General features: G+C 37.3%; 1 protein-coding gene and 1 pseudogene across 1 annotated transcript in view; one reads left to right on the forward strand and one right to left on the reverse strand.

Moving 5' to 3' along the window:
- The window catches only part of LOC125931799 (uncharacterized), a 433379-nt gene that overhangs the window by 111722 nt on the left and 297652 nt on the right, over window positions 1–24005 (forward strand). The window lies entirely within an intron of this gene.
- LOC125932318 (natural resistance-associated macrophage protein 2-like) lies at window positions 116–23013 on the reverse strand (annotated as a pseudogene).

The raw sequence follows: 24005 nt of genomic DNA on the forward strand, positions 1-24005 counted from the left end.
GCAACAAAATTATATTGAGGAGAACTAAGTAAAAAGTATTTGTCTTCACACTAAGAACCTAAGTATGATGAGACAGAATGTACTCAATTTAATAATTTTATGGTCCAAAGTATAGTTACTGAATTGCTTTGGAATTGCTACTATTAAGAGCTGCCTGCAATGTGGGAAAAAGTGAGTCAAGTGGGATCTTTTCTTCTCGTACACCAAATATCCAGCTGGAAACATCTGGATGACTAATTGGTTCACTTTTCCTGGGTACTATTTAATTTTGTTTCTGTAAAAGTTCTAGCACCTGATCTTTTTTGGCTCTGGGCTTTTGGATGTCAGGGTAGTTGAATATATTGTCACCTTCTTTCTCTTCTGTATTGTCTAAGCTGTGTGTGTGTGTGTGTGTGTGTGTGTGTGTGTGAGAGAGAGAGAGAGAGAGAGAGAGAGAGAGATGGCTATATAATGTCCAAGTTATTTTTTGTTTCTGCTAGAGTATGAGTTTCTAGACAATTTTTTTAAAATTTATTTGTTTATTTATTTATTTATTTATTTATTTTACATTTATTTATTTTTGACAGACAGAGACAGAGAATAAGTGGGGAAGGGGCAGAGAGAGAGGGAGACACAGAATCTGAAGGAGGCTTCAGGCTCTGAGCTGTCATCACAGAGCCCGACATGGGGTTGGAACTCACAAACCCTGAAATCATGACCTGAGCTAAAGTCAGATGCTTAACCGACTAAGCCACACTGGCGCCCCTAGATAATTGTTTAATGTTTATTTATTTTTGAAGGAGAGAGAGACAGAGCATGAGGGGGGAGGGACAGAGAGTGAGGGAGACACAAAATCCGAAGTAAGCTCCAAGCTCTGAACTGTTAGCACAGAGCCAGTGTGGGGCTGGAACCCACGGACCACGAGATCATGACCTGAGTAGAAATCCGACACTTAACTGACTGAGCCACCCACGTGCCCCAAGAGTTTCTAAATAGTGGGAATTTTTTCTGTTTTTGTTCATTTTTTGTAAGGAGTATATCTCTTTACCAGGAAATTTTTTTATAAGTAATTTACCATTGTCTTAAAGATGTGTTTTTGCAAGTGAGAAGAGTTTGTAAGTGAATACACAGAAGGACTATTAAAACATGAATGTATTTCAGCAAAGAGATACTGATTTTTTAATTTATAGTCACAGAACTTAGAAAAGCTACAATTACTATATGAAAATATATTCTTTATAAGGTGTATTTTCTTTTGCAAGTTTGGCATTTCACACCAGGGAGTCAGGCTCAAGGTACACAATTTAATATATTCAAAAGATTTAGTTGAAGTAGAATCACTTGCTTACCCAATTGGCCTTCAAAGTAGAGGGCTAAACATATTTTCTGAGAACATTTTCAGGAATTCACTTAGTAGTGCTCTCTCTCTCTCACACATGCATGCACACACACATACACACCACACACAAATATGGTTAGCAACAGCAGGTTTGAAACGGACACTTAGAGATTCTTTTGTAAATTCCCCTCTAGGCAATCATCTTAGTATAGATTGTTTATATATGAGTTCATAATTTATGGATTTTTAAAAATATGTCATTAAAATCCTTGGTGGGATTAAATTGGATGTGTAAACATTCAATTAGAAAATTTTATTATCCCTTATTAGCAGACAGATATCTTGAAGATAGCCTAGTTGTAGAAGTTCTCTGTTTAATTACTTTTGAGGAATGATATGAGCTCTGTCATGAATTTTGACATTTGGAGAGATTCATATATCTTCTGTTTTCAATCATTTTCAACCTGCTGCTACAGTATATTTTTTTAGTGTCTATAGTAACTCCCAATAGGATAACAGTATATTTTTTTAATGTCTATAGTAACTCCCAATAGGAAGAGACAAATATATTTACAATTGAAAACTTTTGTCAAGTTTAGAGTTCTCAAGTAAAATATTACCAAAATGCTATTTCTTTTTTTAATTAATTTATTTTAAATTTGATTATAATTGTCATACAGTGTTACATTAGTTTCAAATACACAACATAGTGATTCAACAATTCTATACATTACTTGGTGCTAATCACATTAAGTGTACTCTTTTTTTCTTTTAATTTTTCTTTAATGTTTATTTATTCTTGAGAAAGAGACAGCATGAGTGGGGGAGACAGAGATAGAGGGAGACACAGAATCTGAAGAAGTCTCCAGGCTTTGAGCTGTCAGCACAGAGACTTGACACGGGGCTCAAACTCACAAACTGCGAGATTATGACCTGAGCTGAAGTTGAAAGCTTAACAAACTGAGCCACCCAGGTGCCCCTCGATAGGTGTACTTTTAATCCCCTTCCCTGTAACACCCATCCCCCAACCCACCTCCCCTCTGGCAACCAACAGTTTGTTCTCTATAGTTAAAAGAGTCTGGGGGATTTTGGTCTCTTTCTTCTTTGTTTGTTTTGTTTCTTAAATTCCATATATGAATGAAATCATGTGGTACTTGTCTATCTCTGACTGGCTTATTTCACTTAGCATTAAAAAAAATGCTATTTCAGTTAATCCTATCTTGGGCCATCCTGTTCATTTATCTACAGATACTTCTGGTTGTTATAGATTGTTCCTTTATGTGTTTTTAACTCAAGGACACACTATTGAACATGCATTCAATTGGTTGAGGGTGTGGCACCTGGGAGAAATCCCATCTTTAAATTATTCAGAATTGGAATTTAGACTTCAGATTTAGAATTTAAGCTCTAGAGTCAGTCTGGCTAGGTTTACATTCCAGATAAAAATTACTAGCTATGATGTTGCACACATTACTCAATGACTCAGATCTTCTCTTGTTTTATCTGAAAAATGGAGATCACGACAATGCTAAAATTGTTGTAAATATTACCTGAGATAATTAGCTTTAGTTTTTATATATAGTGCTGAATATTAGCTGTAGTTGCTATTTCTCTCCTTCTTCCATCTCTTCTTTTCACTCCATTGGCACTGGCACCCCCTCTTCTTCTCCTCCTCCTCCTCCTCTTCCTCCTCCTCCTCTTCTTCCTCCTCCTCCTTATTCTCCTTCTCCTCCTTCTCCATAGTAGTATTGGCTCTAACTCACAGTCTCCTGGCTCTCTGTTCCAATCCACACTACAAAGTTTATCCATAATAATCTTTCTTTGGCATTATCCTAAAACACAACCTTGTGCAAAAACCTAACTGATTAAAATAAGACTGCTAAATCTGCCATTAAAGTTTCTTTGTTGGGGCACCTGGGTGGCTTAGTTAAGTGGCAGACTTTGGCTCAGGTCATGATCTCGTGGTTCGTGGGTTGGAGCCCCATGTTGCAGTCTTTTCAGAGCCTGCTTCAGATTTGGTGTCTCCCTCTTTCTCTGCCCCTCCCCCGCTTACATCTGTCTTTCTAAAAATGAATTAAAGTGTTAAAAAGTTCTTTGTTAATTTGATGCTTCTCTTTTTTTTATAAAGGCTTATCTTTAATGCTAGTTCTCCAATTCATTTTTCAGCATTACTGACTTTTTAAATTTTTTTTTACTGTTTACATATTTTTGAGAGAGAGAAAGAGAGAGAGAGAGACAGAGTTCAAGCGGGGAGGGGCAGAAAGAGAGGGAGACATAGAATCTGAAGCAGGCTCCAGGCTCTGAGCTGTCAGCACAGAGCCTGATGCAGGGCTCGAACTCAGGGACTGCAAGATAGTGACCTGAACCAAAGTCAGACACTTAACTGACTGAATCACTCAGGCACTCTGCGGCATTCCTGACTTTTCTACTTTATTTCAGGCAATTAAATCCTCCTGTTATTGTTGGTCAAAAACAACAGGTGTTAAGAATAAAAAGAAAAGGAGGCCGGCCATCTTGAAAAATTGTGATGGTAACAATAAAAGCAATAATATTATCAGCTTACACATATAAGCTTTACCATCTGCAAAATACATATGTGTGTGTGCATGTGTGTGTGTGTGTGTGTGTGTGTGTGTGTGTGTACAGGCTTACAAAATGCTTTACAGATACTTTCCTAACTTTTCTCATTTAGACAGGGGCAAGAATTTGTCTGAAGGAATAAACATACATAAATAATACATGAATTTGTGGGTATTTGACTGGACCATGAAGAGTCTTTTTTTTTTAATAATACAATAAGCCTTAGAACATACAGATAAGTATATTCAGAATTGATGACAAAGTCCCCCTAGGTATACAAGAGATAAGAAAAAAAGAGTTTGAGCAAGGAACAGAGATTGGAGAGCACTACATGTGTTTGAGAGATAATGAAAGTCTATAATTTTTCTGGAAGGATGTAAAGAAAAGACTAGCCTGGAGTGTCATTGTAGGTGTCTGTAATGCTTTGGATTTCTATGGATAGAAGTTGTGGAGGGTTATGGTCTAATACAGAGAGTCCTAACCCCTTGATTCTTAAGGCCTGAACAGACTACTGTTGGGCTTTGTTTAAAAAGTCATTTTATAGATTTCTTTCCCCTCATGTTTTCGTTATCACCACACTTAACAGAGAAGAAAAAAGAAACATCGTTACCTTTCCCTTCATCACATGTCAAAGTATTCAAGATTCTTATTATCCTTGGATGTTGTGCCCATTTTAGACGGCAGGGGTTTTGTATTTACTGCTTTCTGCATCTATGTACTAAAGTCTAACTGTTTTTTGTTATTTTTTGTTTCTAGTCAAGTTAGTTAACATACTTGGCTTCAGGAGTAGAACCCAATGATCCATCTCTTACATATGACACCCACTGCTCATCCCAAAAACGTGCCCTCCTTAGTACCCATCACCCATTTAACCCATCCTCCCACAAAGACATAAAGTCTAAATGTTTTAGCAGAATGAATGAAAATTGACTAAGCAAAATGAAATTATGAAGCAGTGTTGTGTTAGTAAATGTTCAACTATTGTTTGGAAAAACAGGCATGAAAATAATATTTAAAATAAAAATAATTTAAAATAAAAATAAAATAATTAAATGCATGGTATTCTTCATTGTAAATTCCATATAGTCAATTGATTTCCAGAGAATACTTCCATTGATTTTTTTAAACTTTTTATTTTAATTTCAGTTAGTTAACATACAGTTTATATTAGTTTCAGGTTTACAATATAGTGATTCAACAACTCCAGGCATCACCCAGTACTCATCACAAGTGCACTCCTTAATCTGCATCATCTACTTAACATCTCTCCCCACCCCCCTCTCCTCTGGTAGCCATCAGATTGTATCTATAATTAAGAATCTGTTTATTTTTTATTTATTTTTTTGTTTTTTAAATTTTTAAATAGTTATTATTTTTTGTAATTTTGAATTCTCTTTAATGACAGATTCATACTATATTTACATATGGACATTAATTTTACTTATAAAATATATCTCATATTTAATTAGTTAATAGACTAATATACTAATAATACAGAGTAAATTTTATAAAGTTAGTAAATTTTGTATGTAGTAAATTTTATGAAGTTATGTCAGTTATTAACCAACTACTGTTGTGATTTTTATAATAACTAGCTTAAAAAGAACTTCAGGCTTTTAAAAACTATCTGGTTGGCTAAATGGAGCAGAAAAGTTTTAACAAGCACAGTATACTAGCACCATTTATTACAAGTTTACTATATACCTGGCACTATCTTAAACACTATGTGTACCAGTCTTAATGAATCTTTACAACAGTCCAATGATGTAGCTTCTTTCCAGCATCTTCATATATAATGATGCTTCCCTAGTAACTATTTCTATTTGTGTGTGACAATTCATGCCACACATTGTAAGGATTATACTTATCTATTTTTTCCAGGGAGTTGCTAACCAAATCGCGATTTAGTAGTACTGGAGTTGGTTGACTGAGGCCTGCATCTTGATTAAAGCACAGTAGGAATGCATCTTCCACATTATATATAGAAATAACTTATAAGCTTAGCTTCTGTAAATAAATGAATGAATGATTCCTGTTACTATGTTGAAGCATGTAGGATACAGGGCTGAGTCACAAAATTTACAAGTATTTCAAATGTCAATGAGAGAGGTGAATTAAATGAAATTCTTGTTGCACATGGAAATACAAACTCATTACCAATTTGAAGATTTGTACAGGTTGTAAGTTCAACTTTAAATTCATAGATTGCAGTAAGGAGCAAAATCTTGCAGTGTTATACACATTTTTTTTTTTCACTGCATAAAACATATCAGTTTTCCTATTAGTTGAACTATTGTTGTAAACTCCAGGCTGGTGATATCATGGGATTACAGATTTGATTTCAGATATTCTTTTTGTTTTCTTTTTTAGTTGTGAGAGGACTGGTTTCAACTTTGTTATTTTTTAAAATTGTTGCCCAAATTTTTATTTAAATTCTAGTTAGTTAACATACAGTGTAATATTACTTTCAGGTAGAGAATTTAGTGATTCATCATTTATGTATAACACCCAGTGCTCATCACAAGTGCCCTCCTTAATACCTGTCACGTCTTTAGCCCATCCAGCAGCCCACCTCCCCTCAAGTAACCCTCAATTTGTTCTCTATAGTTAATACTCGGTTAATTGGTTTGTTTCTCTTTCCCCCACCGTGTTCATTTCTTTTATTTCTTAAATTCCACATATGAGTAAAATCATATGGTATTTGTCTTTCTCTGACTTATTTTTCTTGGCATAATATTCTCTAGCTCAATCCATATCATGGCAAATGGCAAGATTTCATTCTTTTTTATGACTAGTAATATTCCACAGCGTATGTATGTATATATACACTTGGGCTATAAGTAATATTCCACAGTATATGTATGTATATAAACACTTGGGCTGTTTCCATAATTTGGCTATTATAGATAATGCTGCTAAATCATCAGGGTATATGTATCCCTTTGAATTAGCATTTTTGTATTCTTTGAGTAAATACCTAGCAGTGCAATTTCTGGATTGTAGGGTACTCCTTCATCCTTGTTAGATGCTCTGCATCTTGGAAGATGGCAGCAAGCAGAGTGGGGATGATGGCAATAGAGTGAGCCAGAATCACTCAAGCAAAGTGTCACCATTTTAGGTTCAGGAATTCTTCCATGATGAACTGGCCAAAATAGGTTCCTGTCATGATGGAGCTCTGTCCTGCAGCCAGGATCCCCACTGCCCAGATGTATAGTGCAGCAGGCCCAAGTAACATCCCAGTACAACACCCCCTTTATAGATGCCCACAGCCAGTGTTGAGTTATCATCAGGAAAAAGGGCAGTGTGGGGATTGCCGTTATTTTTACAGACTGCAACCACTTAGTTTTGTTTTTTTTTTCAAAAAATGCTTCAGCAAAGACTGAGATAACAAAGATGTTGATAATAAAGGAAACAAAGGGAGCAATGCAAGATTAAATGAAAAAGTACATATTAGTTTCTTGAACTTCATGCTTATTGGCTTATTTTACCTTTCTGGACTTGACTAAGGCAGAATGCAGGTACATATTGTGTGTCATGATGACAGCTTTCACGATGCCCACAGCCTGCTCAATCTGTGGGAGGTGAGATCCTGAATAGGAGGGCAGGAATATGCCCTTGAGTACCTGGCTCTGGCTAGGTTTAACTGTAACATATATCCAAATGTGAGGGCCATAATAGTTATGAGAAAGTCTAAAAAATGCTTATAGCTTCCATAAGCCATATTTTTCCAGAGAAATGCAAAGATATCTGCAATGGTGATGAGAACTCCACCCCATAGTGGATACCTTCCTATAGACAGAAGATTGATGGAAATGGCTGATTCAATAATTTCTTGCATATCTGAGCAAAAAATAGCCAACTCCACCATTAGCCATAGGATAATTTATAAGACCGTGAGATACTGATGGTGACACACTTCAGCAACCCCATGACCACTTTCAATCTAGCTGCAAGGTGCTGGAGCAGGAGTCCCATGATGGTGGCCAACGAAAGAACCCAGAACAACTTAAATCTAGCCACTGCTCCAGACTGCAAATCAGATTCAATGTTTCCTGGATCCAAGTAGGCAGTACTCATGAGAAAGTTGGGTCCCATGAAAGCGCAGAGTTTATGAAAGTTAAAACAAGAATACTATTCCTCAGGAATGGTGATCTTCTCATCAAAGTAGGTGATGAATGACTGTTGTGAGTGCCTGGTGGACTGGGGGAAGAGACACATTATTGTAGACATGGCTGAGGGTACCAAGACTGGCAGACACCCCATGGTCTCCAGAAGCATCATCATCAGACATCTTTTTTTTTTTAAGTTTGTTTGTTTGTTTGTTTGTTTGTTTTTGAGAGAGAGAGAGAGAGCATGCAGCAGGAGGAGAGAGAATCTAAAGCAGGCTTCTCACTGTCAGTGCAGAGCCTGACTGGGCTCAAACTCACAAACCATGAGATCATGACCTGAACTGAAACCAAGACTTGGATGCTCAACTGACTGAGCCACCCAGGCACTCCCATCATCTGGCATCTTCTAATCAGTACCTAACACCACAGTGGAAGCCTGAATTCCCAAGTTCTTAGAATAACATTCAGCTCTGCAAGCACCTGACAGTATCTCCCACAGCACCCACTCCACATCCCGGAGCTAGCACCAACTCCAGTACTATGTTGAAAAGGAAGGTCAAGAGTGAACATCATTGTCTTGTTCCTGATTTTAGAGGAAAAGCTTTCAACTTTTCAATGTTGAGTAAAATGTTAGCTGTGGGTTTTTCATATATAGCCTTTTTTAATATTGAGATATGGTCTTTCTATGCCCAAAGTTTTAAGAGCTTTTGACAAAAAATAATACTGAATTCTGTGAAAAAACTATCTGTACTTATTGGGAGGATCATATGATTTAATACTTAATTTATAACTTTGGGCTTAGTAACTTTGGGCTTAGTTTGTTCTTCTAATTCCTTGAATTATACAGTTAGAGTGTTTATTTCATATCTTTCTTTTTTTTCTTAAAGTAGACATTTGTTACTATATGCTCCCCTCAGTACTACTTTTGCTGTATCCCAAGGATTTTAGTATATTGTGCTTTTATTTTTGTTTGTCTCAAGATACTTTCTGATTTCCCTTTTGGTTACTTCTTTGATTAATGGTTCATTCAAGAGTATGTTTTTTAATTTACATATATTTTGAAAATTTTTCAGTTTTCCTCCTGTTACTGATTTCTAGTTTCATGCCATTATAGCTAAAGATGATACTTGATATGATTTAAATCTTTTTTGAATTTGTTAATGTTTGTTCTGTGGCCAAACATATGATCTATCTTGAAGAATGTTCCGTTTATACTTGAGAATTTGTTTTCTGGTGCTGTTGGACACAATGTTCTGTGTATGTCTGTTTAGTCCATTTGGTTTATAGTGTTATTTAGATCCCCCATTTCCCTATTAATTTTCTCTTAATGATCTGTCTAGTGATGAAAGTAGGATATTGAAGTCTTTTACTATTATTCTATTGTTGTCCATTTGACCTTTTAGTTCTGTTAATATTTGCTTTAAATAGTTCAGTGCTCCAATATTGGGAGCATATATATTTATAATTTTATATTATTTTGATGAATTGATTCCTTTCTCACTATATAGTATCTTTTTTGTCTCATAAAAATTTTGACTGAAAATATTTTATCTGATATAAATATTACCATTTCTACTCTCTAGGTTACTGTTTGCATGGAATATCTTTTTTCCATCCATCCCTTTACTTTCAGGCTATTTTTAAGTATCTTAGAGGGATCAGATTTAGGAACTTGTTTTTTAATCCATTTAGCCACCCTGTCTTTTTTCCCCACTGATTATTTTTTTATTTTTTTATTATTTTTTTCATCATGAAAATTCCCATCACCTATTTTACCCATCCCCCCACCCACCACCTCTCTGGTAAATATCAGTTTGTTCTATATGGTTAAGAATCTGTTTATTGATTTGTCTCTATCTCTCTTTTCCTTTGCTCCTTTGTTTCATTTAGTAAATTCCACATGAGTGAAATCATGATATTTGTCTTTGACTGACTTATTTCACTTAGCATTATGCTCTCTAGTTCTATCCATGTTGTTGCAAATAGCAAGATTTCATTCTTTTTTGGCTGAATAATATATATATATATATATATATATATACCACTTCTTTATCCATCCATCTATGGATGGGCACTTGGGCTGCTTCCATACATTGGCTATTGTAAATAATGCTGCAAATAAACATAGAGATGCACATATCCTTTTGCATTGGTGTTTTTGTATTTTGGGGTAAATAACCAGTAGTGCAATTACTGGATAATAGTGTAGCTCTATTTTTAATTTTTTGAGTAACCTCCATATTGTTTTGCACAGTGGCTGCACCAGTTCGCATTCCTACAAGCAGTGCTAGAGGGTTCCTTTATCTTTGCATCCTTGCCAACACGTGTTTCTTTTGTAGCCACTCTGCGTCTTTTGAATGGAGAATTTAGTACATTTATATGTGAAGTAATTATTGATACATAAAGACTTACTATTGCCATTTTGTGAATTGTTTTCTGGCTTTTTTAGTTATTTCATTTCTTTATTCCTTTCCTTCTCTCTTCCTTATAATAGTATGCTTGTATTCTTGTCTTTTTATCTTTTGTGTATCTAATGTAGGTTTTTCTCTTTATGGTTACCATGAGGCTTACATAAAATATCTTACAACAGTATATTTTAATCTGATAACAACTTACATTCAAATCACATATAAAATCGGTACACTCTTACATTTCCTCACCACATATTTTATGCTACTGATGTCACACTTTACATCTGTCTATATTCTGGCTTTAGTAAAAAATTATCAGAGTCCAGAGTGGCTACACCAGCTTGCATTCCCACCAACAATGCAAAAGACATCCTCTTTCTCTGCATCCTCACCAACATATGTTGTTGCCTGAGTTGTTAATGTTAGCCATTCTGACAGGTGTAAGTTGGTATCTCATTGTGGTTTTGATTTGCATTTCCCTCATGATGAGTGATGTTGAGTATTTTTTCATGTGTCGGTTGGCCATCTGGATGTCTTCCTTGGAGAAGTGTCTATTCATGTCTTTTTCCCATTTCTTCACTGTATGGAGGTTCCTCAAAAAACTAAAAATAGAACTACCCTATGACCCAGCAATTGCACTACTAGGCACTTATCCACGGGATACAGGTGTGCTGTTTCCACATGCACCCCCATGTTTATAGCAGCATTATCAACAATAGCCAAAGTATGGAAAGAGCCCAAATGTCCATCAATGGATGAATGGATAAAGAAGATGTGGTATATCTATACAATGGAGTATCAAAAAGAATGAAATCTTGCCATTTGAAACTATGTGGATGGAACTGGAGGGTATTATGCTAAGTGAAATTAGTCAGTCAGAGAAAGACAAACATCATATGACTTCACTCATATGAGGACTTTAAAAAGCAAAACAGATGAACAAAGGAAGGGAAACAAAAATAATATAAAAACAGGGAGGGGGACAAAACAGAAGAGACTCATAAATATGGAGAACAAACTGAGGGTTGCTAGAGGGGGTGTGGGAGGTGGAATGGGCTAAATGGGTAAGGGGCACTAAGGAATCTACTCCTGAAATCATTGTTGTACTATATGCTAACTAATTTGGATGTAAATTTAAAAAAAATTAAAAATAAAATTTAAAAAATATCAGAGTCGAATAGTTGTTTTGAATATTGCTTTTTAACTTTTATACTAGAAACAAACGTGATTTACATAGCACCATTAAAGTATTATGGTATTCTGGCTACGCATTAATCCCTCTGCCTGGGTGTAGCAGAAAAACTTGGTATTGGCTTTGCTTTGAGTGTGATTAGCATAGCCTACCTGTGTCTTGATTGAGTACCGCTGGTTGCACAGCTTCTAGGTATTCTTGGAAGTCCTTAATGAGGCCCAAGAATCACAGTGGTTGGGGCTATGTTTCAGTTCCTTTGTGGGAACAGGATGGGGAGGAGCCACTCCAGGCAACTCCCAAATTTTTTCAAGAGGTTTTTGGGTCAGGAAGGGTCAGAAGATATTCTCAGCCTTCACTATGAATGAATCTCTGCTTGGTTATAGCAAAGGAACCCTCCATGCTCAGTAGGGACTGTTCTGAGGGTGATCATCTCTACCCACTCACTTCTCAGCTTGAACATTTTTGTTTACTCAGCTTTCAAGTGCTCTCACCAGTCTCTTTGCCCAGATGGGTCTGGGAAACACTCTAACCATCAGGTGGGGCTATGACTCAGCTCCTTGCCTGTGCATAGGCAAACCAAACTCTAGGACCAGCAAAACTCCTTGTTTGAAGACCTGAATCAGGAATATTTGCATCCCAGTGAGTTCCTTGGTCAGAGTGTGTCACTGACTTGATTCTGCAGATGCACAAAGCCGCTTGGTTGGGATTACTACTTGGGCACTGTAATTATAAACTTGATCTGTCAAGATCCATGTGCTGTATACTTCAAACCCCTCTCCCTTCTCCTTCGCAGATTCACAGTGGCTGAGACTTGAAGATTCCCCTGTAATTTCTATAGGGCGAGACTAGACTACAGGCTTCCATGAAGTTACTCAAAATGCTGAGGACATTGGTTGTCTCCTCTGGGCTCCCTTTTCCCAATGGAGAAACTAGAGGCTCAGGGGAGACCTCTCCACATGGTTCTGTGCTGGCCCGTGTGAGGCGCTCTGTGGTTACTGTGTAGCCATTTCTTTTGCCCTTCTAATGCAGTCTGTCTTGGTCTCTTGGTGAAGGGGGATGCTTCCACCTGACCCCTGTGTTCTAGGAACCTCTCAGTGGTGTCTTGTTCATGAGTAATCATTAGTTCTGGTGAGTGGGAGCAAAGTCAGGAATGACCTATGTTACCTTCTTGCTGATATCACTTCTCAATTGATAGAGTATTCTGAATTTGACTATATATTTACCTTCACCAATGAGTTTTATACTTTTATATGTTTTCATGTTGTTACTTAGCATGCTTTTATTTCAACTTGAAGAGCTCTCTGAGATTTATTTTAAGGAGGACTGTGGTGAGGATCTCTCTTACCTTTTGTTTTGGAATATCTTTTTGTCTCATTCATTTATGAAGGTCAGTTTTGCCTGGTATAGTATTCTGAATTGTCAGTTTCATTTTTCATTCAGCCCTTCAAATATACTATCCAACTCTTTTCTAGCGTGGAAGGTTTTTGCAGATAAACCCACTGAAAACCCTATGATGGTCTCCTACTGTATTGTGTCATTTTCTCATGCTGATCTCAAAAGTCTCCTTTGCCTTTTAACATTTTGATTGTCATGTGTCTCAGAGTAATCTTTGTTAGACTGATCTTGCTTAGGGTTTTGAGCTTTCTGTACCTTGATGTTTTATGACTTCCAAAATTTTGGAAGTTTTCAGTTACTATTTCTTTAAAAAAGCTTTATGCCTCCACTTCTCTTGAGATTCCCATGATGTGATTCTTTATTCACTTTATGGTGTCTCATAATTCATGCAAGCTTTCTTACTCTTTTCTGTTATTTTTTTTTCTTTTTGTTTCTTTAACCAGATAATTTCAAATGGTCTGTCTTCAACTTCACTGATCCTTTTGTATGATCATGGCTGTTAATGAAGCTGTCTGTTGAAATTTTCAGTTCTGTCTTTGTATTCTTCAGCTCTGGGATTTCTATTTGGTCCTTCTTATAGTTTATATTAATTTATTAAAATTATCAGTTTGCTTATTGTTTTCCTGATTTCATTCAGTTGTCTGTGTTCTCTTGCATTTCACTGAATTAATTTAAGATGGTTACTTTGAATTCTTTGTCACACAAATCATAGATCACCATATCTTCAGTGTTGGTTACTGAAGTTTTATTAGTTTCTTCTAGTGGTGTCACATTTGCCTGATTGTGATCTATGTAGCTTTGCATTAGTGTATTTGCATTTGAGGTATCAAACACCTTTTACAGTTTCATTTATTTTATTTTATTTTTTATTTTTAAAAATTTACTTCAAAATTAGCATATTCTGAAACAATGATTTCAGGAGTAGATTCCTTAATGTTCTTTAACCATTTACTCCATCCCCCCTCCCGCAACCCCTACAGCAACCCTCAGTTTGTTCTCCATATTTATGAGTCTCTTCTGTTTTGTCCCTCTCCCTGTTTTTATATTGTTTTTGCTTCCCTTCCCTTTTGTTCACCTGTTTTGTCTCTTAGAGTCCTCATATGAGTGACGTCCTGTGGCTTTTGTCTTTCTCTGACTGACTAATTTCACTGAGCATAATACTCCCCAGTTCCATCCACATAGTTGCAAATGGCAAGATTTCATTCTTTTTGATTGCCAAGTAATACTGTGTATAGATATACCACATCTTCTTTATCCATTCATCCATCGATGGACACTTGGGCTCTTTCCATACTTTGGCTATTGTTGACAATGCTGCTATAAACATGGGGGTACATGTGTCCCTTCGAAACAGCACACCTGTATCCTGTGGATAAATGCCTAGTAGTGCAATTGCTGGGTTGTAGGGCAATTCTATTTTTAGTCTTTTGAGGAACCTCCATACTGTTTTCCAGAGTGGCTGCACCAGCTTGCATTGCCAACAACAATGCAAAATGGATCCTCTTTCTCCGCATCTTTGTCAACATCTGTTGTTGCCTAAGTTGTTAATGTTAGCCATTCTGACAGGTGTAAGGTGGTATCTCATTGTGGTTTTGATTTGTATTTTCCTGATGATGAGTGATGTTGAACAGTCTTTCATGTGTTGGTTGGCCATCTGGATGTCTTCCTTGGAGAAGTGTCTATTCAGGTGTTTTGCCCATTTCTTCACCGGATTATTTGCTTTTTGGGTGTTGAGTTTGTCAAGTACTTCATAGATTTTGGGTACTAACCCTTTATCTGCTATGTCATTTGCAAATATCTTCTCCTGTTCTGTCGGTTGCCTTTTTGTTTTGCTGATAGTTTCCTTCACTGTACAGAAGCTTTTTATTTTGATGAGGTCCCAGTAGTTCCTTTCTGCTTTTGTTTCCCTTGCCTCTGGAGATGTGTTGAGTAAGAAGTTGCTGAGGCCAAGATCAGAGGTTTTTGCCTGCTTTCTCCTCGAGGATTGTGATGGCTTCCTGTCTCACATTGAGGTCTTTCATCCATTTTGAGTTTATTTTTGTGTATGGTGTAAGAAAGTGGTCCAGGTTCATTCTTCTGCATGCCGCTGTCCAGTTTTCCCAGCACCACTTGCTGAAGAGACGGTCTTTATTCCATTGGATATTCTTTCCTGCTTTGTCAAAGATTAGTTGGCGATACGTTTGTGGGTCCATTTCTGGTTTCTCTATTCTGTTCCATCGATCTGAGTGTCTGTTCTTGTGCCAGTACCATACTGTCTTGATGATTACAGCTTTGTAATATAGCTTGAAGTCCAGGATTATGATGCCTCCTGCTTTGGTTTTCTTTTTCAAGATTGCTTTGGCTATTCTGGGTCTTTTCTGGTTCCATACAAATTTTAGGATTGTTTGTTCTAGCTCTGTGAAGAATGCTGTTGTTACTTTGATAGTGAATGCATTGAATATGTAGATTGCTTTGGGTAGTATCGACATTTTAACAATATTTGTTCTTCCTCTCCAGGAGCATGGAATCTTTTTCCATTTTTTTCTGTCTTCTTCAATTTATTTCATAAGCTTTCTATAGTTTTCAGCATATAGATTTTTCACCTCTTTGGTTAGATTTACTCCTAGGTATTTTATGGTTTTTGGTGCAGTTGTAAATGGGATCGATTCCTTGATTTCTCCTTCTGTTGTTGCTTCATTGTTGGTGTATAGGAATGCAACCGATTTCTGTGCATTGATTTTATATCCTGCAACTTTGCTGTACTCATGAATCAGTTTTAGCAGTTTTTTTTTTGTGGAATCTGTTGGGTTTCCCATATAGAGTATCATGTCATCTGCAAAGAGTGAAAGTTTGACCTCCTCCTGGCTGATTTGGATGCCTTTATTTCTTTGTGTTGTCTGATTGCAGAGGCTAAGACTTCCAGTTCTATGATGAATAACCGTGGTGAGTGTGGACATCCCTGTCTTGTTCCTAACCTTAGAGGGAAAGCTCTCAGTTTTCCCCATTGAGGATGATATTAGAGTTGGGTCATGCATATATGACTTTTATGATCTCGAGGTATGCACCTTCTATCCCTACTTAATTGAGTGTTTGTATCAAGAAAGGATGCTGTATTTTGTCAAATACTTCCTCTGCATCTATTGACAAGATCATATGGTTCTTGTCCTTTCTTTTATTGATGTGATGAATCACGTTAATTGTTTTGCGGATATTGAACCAGCCCCGCATCCCAGGTATAAATCCCTCCTGGTTGTGGTGAATAATTTTTTTAATGTATTGTTGTATCCAGTTAGCTAATATCTTGTTGAGGATTTTTGCATCCATGTTCATCAGGGAAATTGGTCTATAGTTCTCCTTTTTAGCGGGGTCGCTGTCTGGGTTTGGAATCAAGGTAATGCTGGCTTCATAGAGTTTGGAAGTTTTCCTTCCATTTATACTTTTTGGAACAATTTCAAAAGAATAGGTGTTAACCCTTCCTTAAATGTTTGGTAGAATTCCCCTCGAAAAACATGTAGCCCTGGACTCTTGTTTTTTGGCAGATATTTGATTACTAATCTGATTTCCTTACTGGTTATGGGTCTGTGAAAATTTTCTATTTATTCCTGTTTCAGTTTTGGTAGTGTATATGTTTCTAGGAATTTGTCCATTTCTTCCAGGTTACCCATTTTATTGGCATATAATTTCTCATAATATTCTCTTATTGTTTTCATTTCTGTTGTGTTGGTTGTGATCTCTCCTCTTTGTTTTTTGATTTTATTTATTTGGATCCTTTCCTTCTTCTTTTTGATCAAACTGGCTAGGGATTTATCAATTTTGTTTATTCTTTCAAAGAACCAGCTTCTGGTTTCATTTATCTGTTCTGTTTTTGTTTTGTTTGTTTTGTTTGTTTCAATAGCATTAATTTCTGCTCTATTCTTTATTATTTCCTGTCTAATTCTGCTTTTGGGTTTTATTTCCCATTCTTTTTCCAGATCCTTAAGGCATAAGGTTAGATTGTATAGCTTAGATCTTTCTTCCCTCTTTAGGAAGGCCTGGATTGCTATATACTTTCCTCTTAGGATGGCCTTTGTTGCGTCCCAGAGGTTTTGGTTTATAGTATTATCATTGTCATTGACTTCCATATACTTTTTAATTTCCTCTTTAACTGCTTGGTTAGTACATTCATTCCTTAGTAGGAAATTCTTCAGTCTCCAAGTATTTGGTACCTTTCCAAATTTTTTCTTGTGGTTGATTTCGAGTTTCATAGTGTTGTGGTCTGAAAATATGCATGGTATGTTATTAATCTTTTTGTACTTCCTTAGGGCTCATTTTTGTCATAGTATATAGTCTATTCTGGAGAACGTTCCATGTGCACTGGAGAAGAATGTGTATTCTGCTTTAGGATGAAATTTTCTGAATATATCTGTTAGGTCCATCTGGTCTAGTGTGTCATTCAACGCCATTGTTTCCTTGTTGACTTTTTGATTAGATGATCTGTCCATTGCTGTGAGTGGGGTGTTGAAGTTTCCTACTATTATGATATTACTATCAATGAATTTCTTTATGTTTGTGATTAATCGCTTCATATATTTGGGTGCTGCCACATTTGGCGCATAAATGTTTACAAGTGTCAAGTCTTCTTGGTCTATAGACCTCTTGATGATGATATTATGCCCTTCTGCATCACTTGATACAGTCTTTATTTTAAAGTCTAAATTGTCTAAGTATGGCTACTCCGGCTTTCTTTTGTGGACCATTAGCATGATAGATGGTTCTCCATCCCCTTATTTTCAATCTGAAGGTGTCTTTAGGTATAAAGTGGGTCTCCTTTAAAACAGCATATAGATGGATCTTCTTTTCTTATCCATTCTGTTACCCTATGACTTTTGATTGGAGCATTGAGTCCGTTGATGTTTAGAGTGAGTACTGAAAGATATGGATTTATTGCCATTATGATACTTGTTGAGTTGGAGTTACTGGTGGTGTTCTCTGGTCCTTTCTAAGGACATTTCTACACATATATATATCCTTTCTACATATATATATCCTTTCTCCCCTCAACAAGTTCCCCTTAAAATTTCTTTCAGGGTTGGTTTAGTGGTCACAAACTCTTTTAATTTTTGTTTGTCTGGGAAACTTTTCATCTCTCCTTCTATTTTGAATGACAGCCTTCCTGGATAAAGAATTCTTGGCTGCATATTTTTCTGATTCAGCACACTGTATATATCCCAGCATTCCTTTATGGCCTGCCAAGTTTCTGTGGATAGGTCTGCTGCAAACCTGATCTGTCTTCCCTTGTAGGTTAGGGACTTTTTTTCCCTTGATGCTTTCATGATTCTCTTCTTGCCTGAGTATTTTGTGAATTTGACTATGATATGCCTTGTTGATGGTTGGTTTTTTTTTAATCTAATGGGGGTCCTCTGTGCTTCCCGGATGGTGATGTCTGTGTCTTTCCCCAGGTTAGGAAAGTTTTGTGCTATGATTTGCTCACATAACCCTTCTATCCCTATTTCTCTCTCTTCCTCATTTGGGACCCCTATGATTCTGTTTTTGTTCCTTTTTAATGAGTCACTCATTTCTCTAATTCTTAAATCATGCTCTTTTGCTTTAATCTCCCTCCTTTTTTTTCCTGCTTCATTATTCTCTATAAGTTTGTCCTCTATATTGCTGGATCTCTGTTCTGCCTCATCCATCCTTGCCACCGCTGCATCCATCCGTGATTGCAGCTCATTTATAGCATTTTTTATTTCATTCTGGCTATTTTTTCCTTATTTTATCTCTGAAGAAAGGGATTCTAATCTATTTTCGATTTCAGCTAGTATTCTTATTATCATGATTCTAAATTCTTGTTCAGACATCTTGCTTGTATCTGTGTTGGTTAAATCCCTGGCTGTCATTTCTTTGTGCCCTTTCTTTTGGGGTGAATTCCTTCATTTTGTCATTTTGAAGGGACGAAAGGAATTAAGTAGGTAGAAAAATTGTAATTAAAAATTAAAATTAAAAAATATTAAAATTAAAAATTAAAACACACGCATACTCACAAAAGTCAAATAGATGATGCTAGATCCTATGTGTGTTTTGGTCTGAGTGTTTAAAGTAGTTTGACAGATTAGAGAAAAAAAGGAAAGGGGGGAAAGAAAAAAAAGGAAATCATTTGAAAATTTGAAAAAATAAATACACTGAAGTAGACTAAAATGAGATGATGGGGGTAAAATAGAATTTGAAAAAATATACACAAGTAAAGAATATAATAGAAAGAAATTAAAGAAAAATATTTTAATAAAAACTAAAAATAAATATGAATTTTTTTCATTTTCTGTATTTAAGAAAAAAGAAAAGCAACAAAAAGAAAAAAAAACAAAGAAAAGAAAAAAGAAATCATTTGAAAATTTGAAAAAGTGAATACACTGTAGTAGACTAAAATAAAATGATGGGAGTTAGAATTTGAAAAAAATTATATAAAAGCAAAAATATAGTAATAAAAGTTAAATAAAAATATTTTTAAAAGAGATCGAAAGTAAAAATGAATTTTTTCTCTTTCTGCATTCAAGAAAAAGAAATGAAAAAGACAAAAAAAGAAAAAGAAAAAAAGGAAATTGTTTGAAAATTTAGTCTACTCAAGTAGACTAAAATCAAATGATGGAAGTAAAGTAGAATTTGAGAAAATGTACACAAAAGTAAAAAATATAGTAATAAAAATTAAAGACAGATATATTTAATAAAAATTGAAAATAAAAATGATTTTTTCTCTTTCTTTAGTCAAGAAAAAGAAAAGAATTGTAAAAGAGAAAAAGGAAAAAGGAAAAAAAAAAGAAAAAAATTGAATAGATGAACCTGCTAACAGATTGAAGTAGGACTGAAATTGCTTTGTTTTCCCCTAGAAGTCAGTCTATGTAGCCCTTTATAGTCCATAAGCTAAGCCGGCTGTGAGGCTTGTGTTCTTGAAGAGCGAAGTTGGCCCAGTTGGGTGGGGCTCAGTGTAACAGCTCCACTCTCCACTAGATGGCCCTGCTAGCCTACTGGGGTGGATTGTTGCAGTGCTCATAGGTGCTTATGTGCATGCGTGGGAGCAGTGAAAATGGCACCACCCAGCTACCCAGTCTGTTGTCTTGGATCAGCAATCGTGCACTGGTCCTGTCTTCAGCTCTTGTCCATCCCCTGCTTTTTCACTCTCCATGACCAGGCCCCAGGCAGTACCTCTCTCCCAAGTTTTGTCTCAGATGCAGCTGCTTTCCCTGGCCCCCTACTTCTGAAGGACTGCGGCTTTGAGTCATTTACCCCTCTGTGGGAGGGTCTCACCGAGCAATGGCCAAATGAGCAATGACCAAATGTCGGCTGCACCCAGGAATGCCCGCTGGACCCTGCTGTTGCCGGTGCCCCGAGACTGTGGCCAGGTGCCAGCCCGCCCCAGCAAAAGTTCATGAGACAGTGTAGCATCAGCATTTCAGGGATTATGGAAAATCACAACACCCATCTGGTACCAGGCTTCACCCTCAAAGACCTTGCCCCAGCACCAGGGAATGTGGTCGTCTTCTGGGGTCTGCTGGGACCAGGTGGCTTCAACAGTCTTACCAAATGTCCTTCCAACAGTGGAACCGCTTGTCCCTGTGTGGCCCGAGAACCTCTCAGACCCCACTCTTCCTGGGGATTTGCCCTTCCCAACAGAGCACTGCCAGGTATCGAGCTGCAGAGTTGCAGCCTTTGCACTCCCCTTGTTCACAGTTTTAATGGAATTTAAACCCTCTCCTTTCTCCTTTCTCCTCTATCCCTTTTTAGTTTAGTCTCTGTGGCTGTTTCCAATTTTCCACTTTCTCTCCAGCTGCTTTTGGGGAGGGGTGCTTTTCCGGTATGCTCCCCTCCTCAGTCTCCATCCTCTCTCTGCCCACAAAAGGGGTTCCCTACCTTTTGCAGCTTCTCATTCCCCAAGTTCAGCTCTCTGCACCACTTACCTGCTGAATTCTGTGGTTCAGGTTGTGCATATTGCTGTGTTAATCCTCCAATAACTTTCTAGGTGTATAGGATGGTTTAGTGTTGGTCTGGCTGTATTTCATGAATGTGAGACACAACAAAAAGCTTCCATGCTGTTCTGCCATCTTGGCTCCTCCCACCTTTTGCACTTTCTAAGACTGGTCCATAGGTAAAGACCTCCTGTTAGTTCCCCCTTCTGATACCATTATCTCCAGATTCACAGTTGCACTGTGTTGGAGCTAATTATGAAACTGTCTCTAGGTCTACAGTGCATTCCACCATTGATTAAGCTTGTTACCAGGGGCTCTGAATAGCATGGATTATGTCCCTGGGTAGATAAGTGTACCTTTAGTACATTGTTCAGTAGGGTGGCACTGGGACAAGGATCTGCTTCAGGGCCAACAGCTGGGTCCTCAGAGAATGGGCCTATTACCAGATGTGCAGACATTTGTGACTCCTGCTAAATCCCTGGGAGGGACTCTGTTTCTGGTCATTCTATGGATACCTGCATGGGCAGCACTGGCCCTAAGCTATGGTTGAGAAGGTCTGGAACTGAGCCCTGTGGCTGTTTCAGGTTTCACAACCAATATTGAGGTTTGCAAACCTCAATATTTTTGAGACATGGGTTTGAATATTTCCCAAGGTGGGCATGACTGTTCCCTGACTATAATTGGAGGGGCTGGAGCCTAGTAGAGGTCTGTTTCAGGTACTCCTGAGGAATATACATGTGCATCACCCGCTTAATCCTTATGCTATAAGGACTGCTCATAGACTGAAGCTGAGAGGGGTTGTTACTGAGTTTAGGCCTCTTTTCAGGGTCTACAGGAGCATAGACAGGAGTGTCTCTCACTGTGTTCCTGAGACATTACTACTCATGAACTGTGGCTAGTAGGGGACAGAGCTGAATAGGGGACCCTTTTAGGATCCTTGGGGAAACAAACCAGTATATCTCTTGCTGGGTCCCTGGGCCAGCATGTCTGCTGGTGGACTGTGGCTGGAGCCAGGTATAAGGCCCGTTTTAGGATCTGGCTTTCAGACAAGATTGTCTCCCAGTGGGTCTCTGGGTTAACAGGAATGCTGGTAGATTGTGTCTGGAAGGGGGTTAGAGCCATGTATCTGGACCTTTCTAGTATCTCCAAGGTTGCATACATGAGTGTCTCCTGCCTGGTCTCATGGCTGGCATGTCTGTTGGTAGACTGTGGTATTGATGGGGATAGAGCAAAGTATAGGGCCATTTCAAGATCTCTGGGGTTACAACTAGGAATATTTCTCACTAGGTGCTACCAGGACTGTTTGCAGACTGCAGCTAGAGGTGTCTAGAGCCATTATGGAATCTACATTTAGATTGAATTTGGTGAGCTTACCTCCAGGGCTTTCAGACTGAAGCCAAAAGGGACTGGAGCTGGTTCACTAGCCACTTCAGGATCCACACCCAGGACCAACGTCTGTATACCTATTACACAAAGCACAGATGGGCATGATTCCTTCTGACCCCTTAGCATATGGTACTGTTGCCCAGACCAAAGGTAAATACAGCTTTAGCCAAGTCCTCAGGTGTATAAAAAGCTAATTCTGTGTCTCAAGTCAGAACTATGTTTGATGAGTCCACCACCTGGGTGTGGGCCTGCCTTTTGCCTCCTCAATATGACTCTTGTAGGTCCTGGATTGACCTGGGTTTCATAATGTTCTGTCTGCATCACAAAACTCCCATAAAGGCAATCTTGTCCGTGGATGTATATAAAATAATTGATGAAGTGGTATATGAGTGAAGGACACCTTGTTCATCCATCTTGTGGATATCACTCCATCAAGGCTGTATTTTTATAAACCGAGCAGGCCCCACCACCTGACCAGACACCAGGACATTCTCAGACTCCTCGATTCTCTCTTAATCCATATCTTCTTTACGTGTTACTTTTTTTCTTACTTACATTAATCAATTCTTGTCATTATATCAATTTCTTCTATAGAACATATTTGGCCTACATTTGCTCCTTAGAACTATTCTCACTCACATTTTGATGGCTGCATAGGCTCAATGCTTAGATCTACAAACACTTCTGTTTCCTGATTAAGCGCCATTTGCTGATTTTTGATGGCTTTAGTACAATCCACTCTAGGAAGTTGAATGTTTTGGATTGTGTTTACTTATAGCAGTTTCCTTAATACTTGCTCTGGTTCTCAGCCCAACGTTAAGTGTAAAACAATACATTGTACTTGGGCTCCCACCTACTGAATTGGAAATAAATTATATTTAAAACTCACTACGTCCTATAGACATACCTGGAAGATGTTGGGGGTTTGGTTCTAGACCACTACAATAAAGCAAATATCACAATAAAGTGAGTCAAATAGATGCTTTGGTTTCCCATTGCATATGAAAGGTATTTTGCACTATACTGTATTAAGTGTGCGATAGCATTATGTCTTAAAAACAATGTACATATTTTAATTTAAAATACTTTATTGCTAAAGAATGCTAATAATCACCAGAGCTTTCAGCAAGTCATAATCTTTTTATAAGTAGAGAATCTTGCCTCAGTGTTGAAGGCTGCTGATTGATCAGCTTTTTAAGGTTGGAATGGCTGTGGCAATTTCTTAAAATAAGACAATAATGAAGTTTGTTGCATCAATTGACTTTTCCTTTCATGAAATTTTTTTTCTATAGTATGCAATATCTTTGATAGCGTTTTACCCACAGAACTTCTTTCAATATTGAAGTCAATTCCCTGAAACCTTGCCACTGCTATATCAACTAAGTTTATGTAATATTTTAAATATTTTATTGTCATTTCAACAATATTCACAGCATCACACCCAGGAGTAGATTGTAACATATTTTTGGGTACACCACATTTAAAAATTTTTATTGTAATTCCAGTATAACTAACACTCAGTGTTATATTAGTTTTAGGTGTACAATATAGTTATTTGACAGTTCCATATATCACCCAGTGCTCATAATGGCAATTGCACTCCTCAATCCTCATCACATATTTCACACATCCCTGAACCTACCTCCTCTCTGGTAATCATCAGTTTGTTTTTTATAGTTGAGTCTATTTCTCTCTCTC

The sequence above is a fragment of the Panthera uncia genome, chromosome X (genome assembly GCF_023721935.1).
Source record: "Panthera uncia isolate 11264 chromosome X, Puncia_PCG_1.0, whole genome shotgun sequence".
NCBI lineage: Eukaryota > Metazoa > Chordata > Mammalia > Carnivora > Felidae > Panthera > Panthera uncia.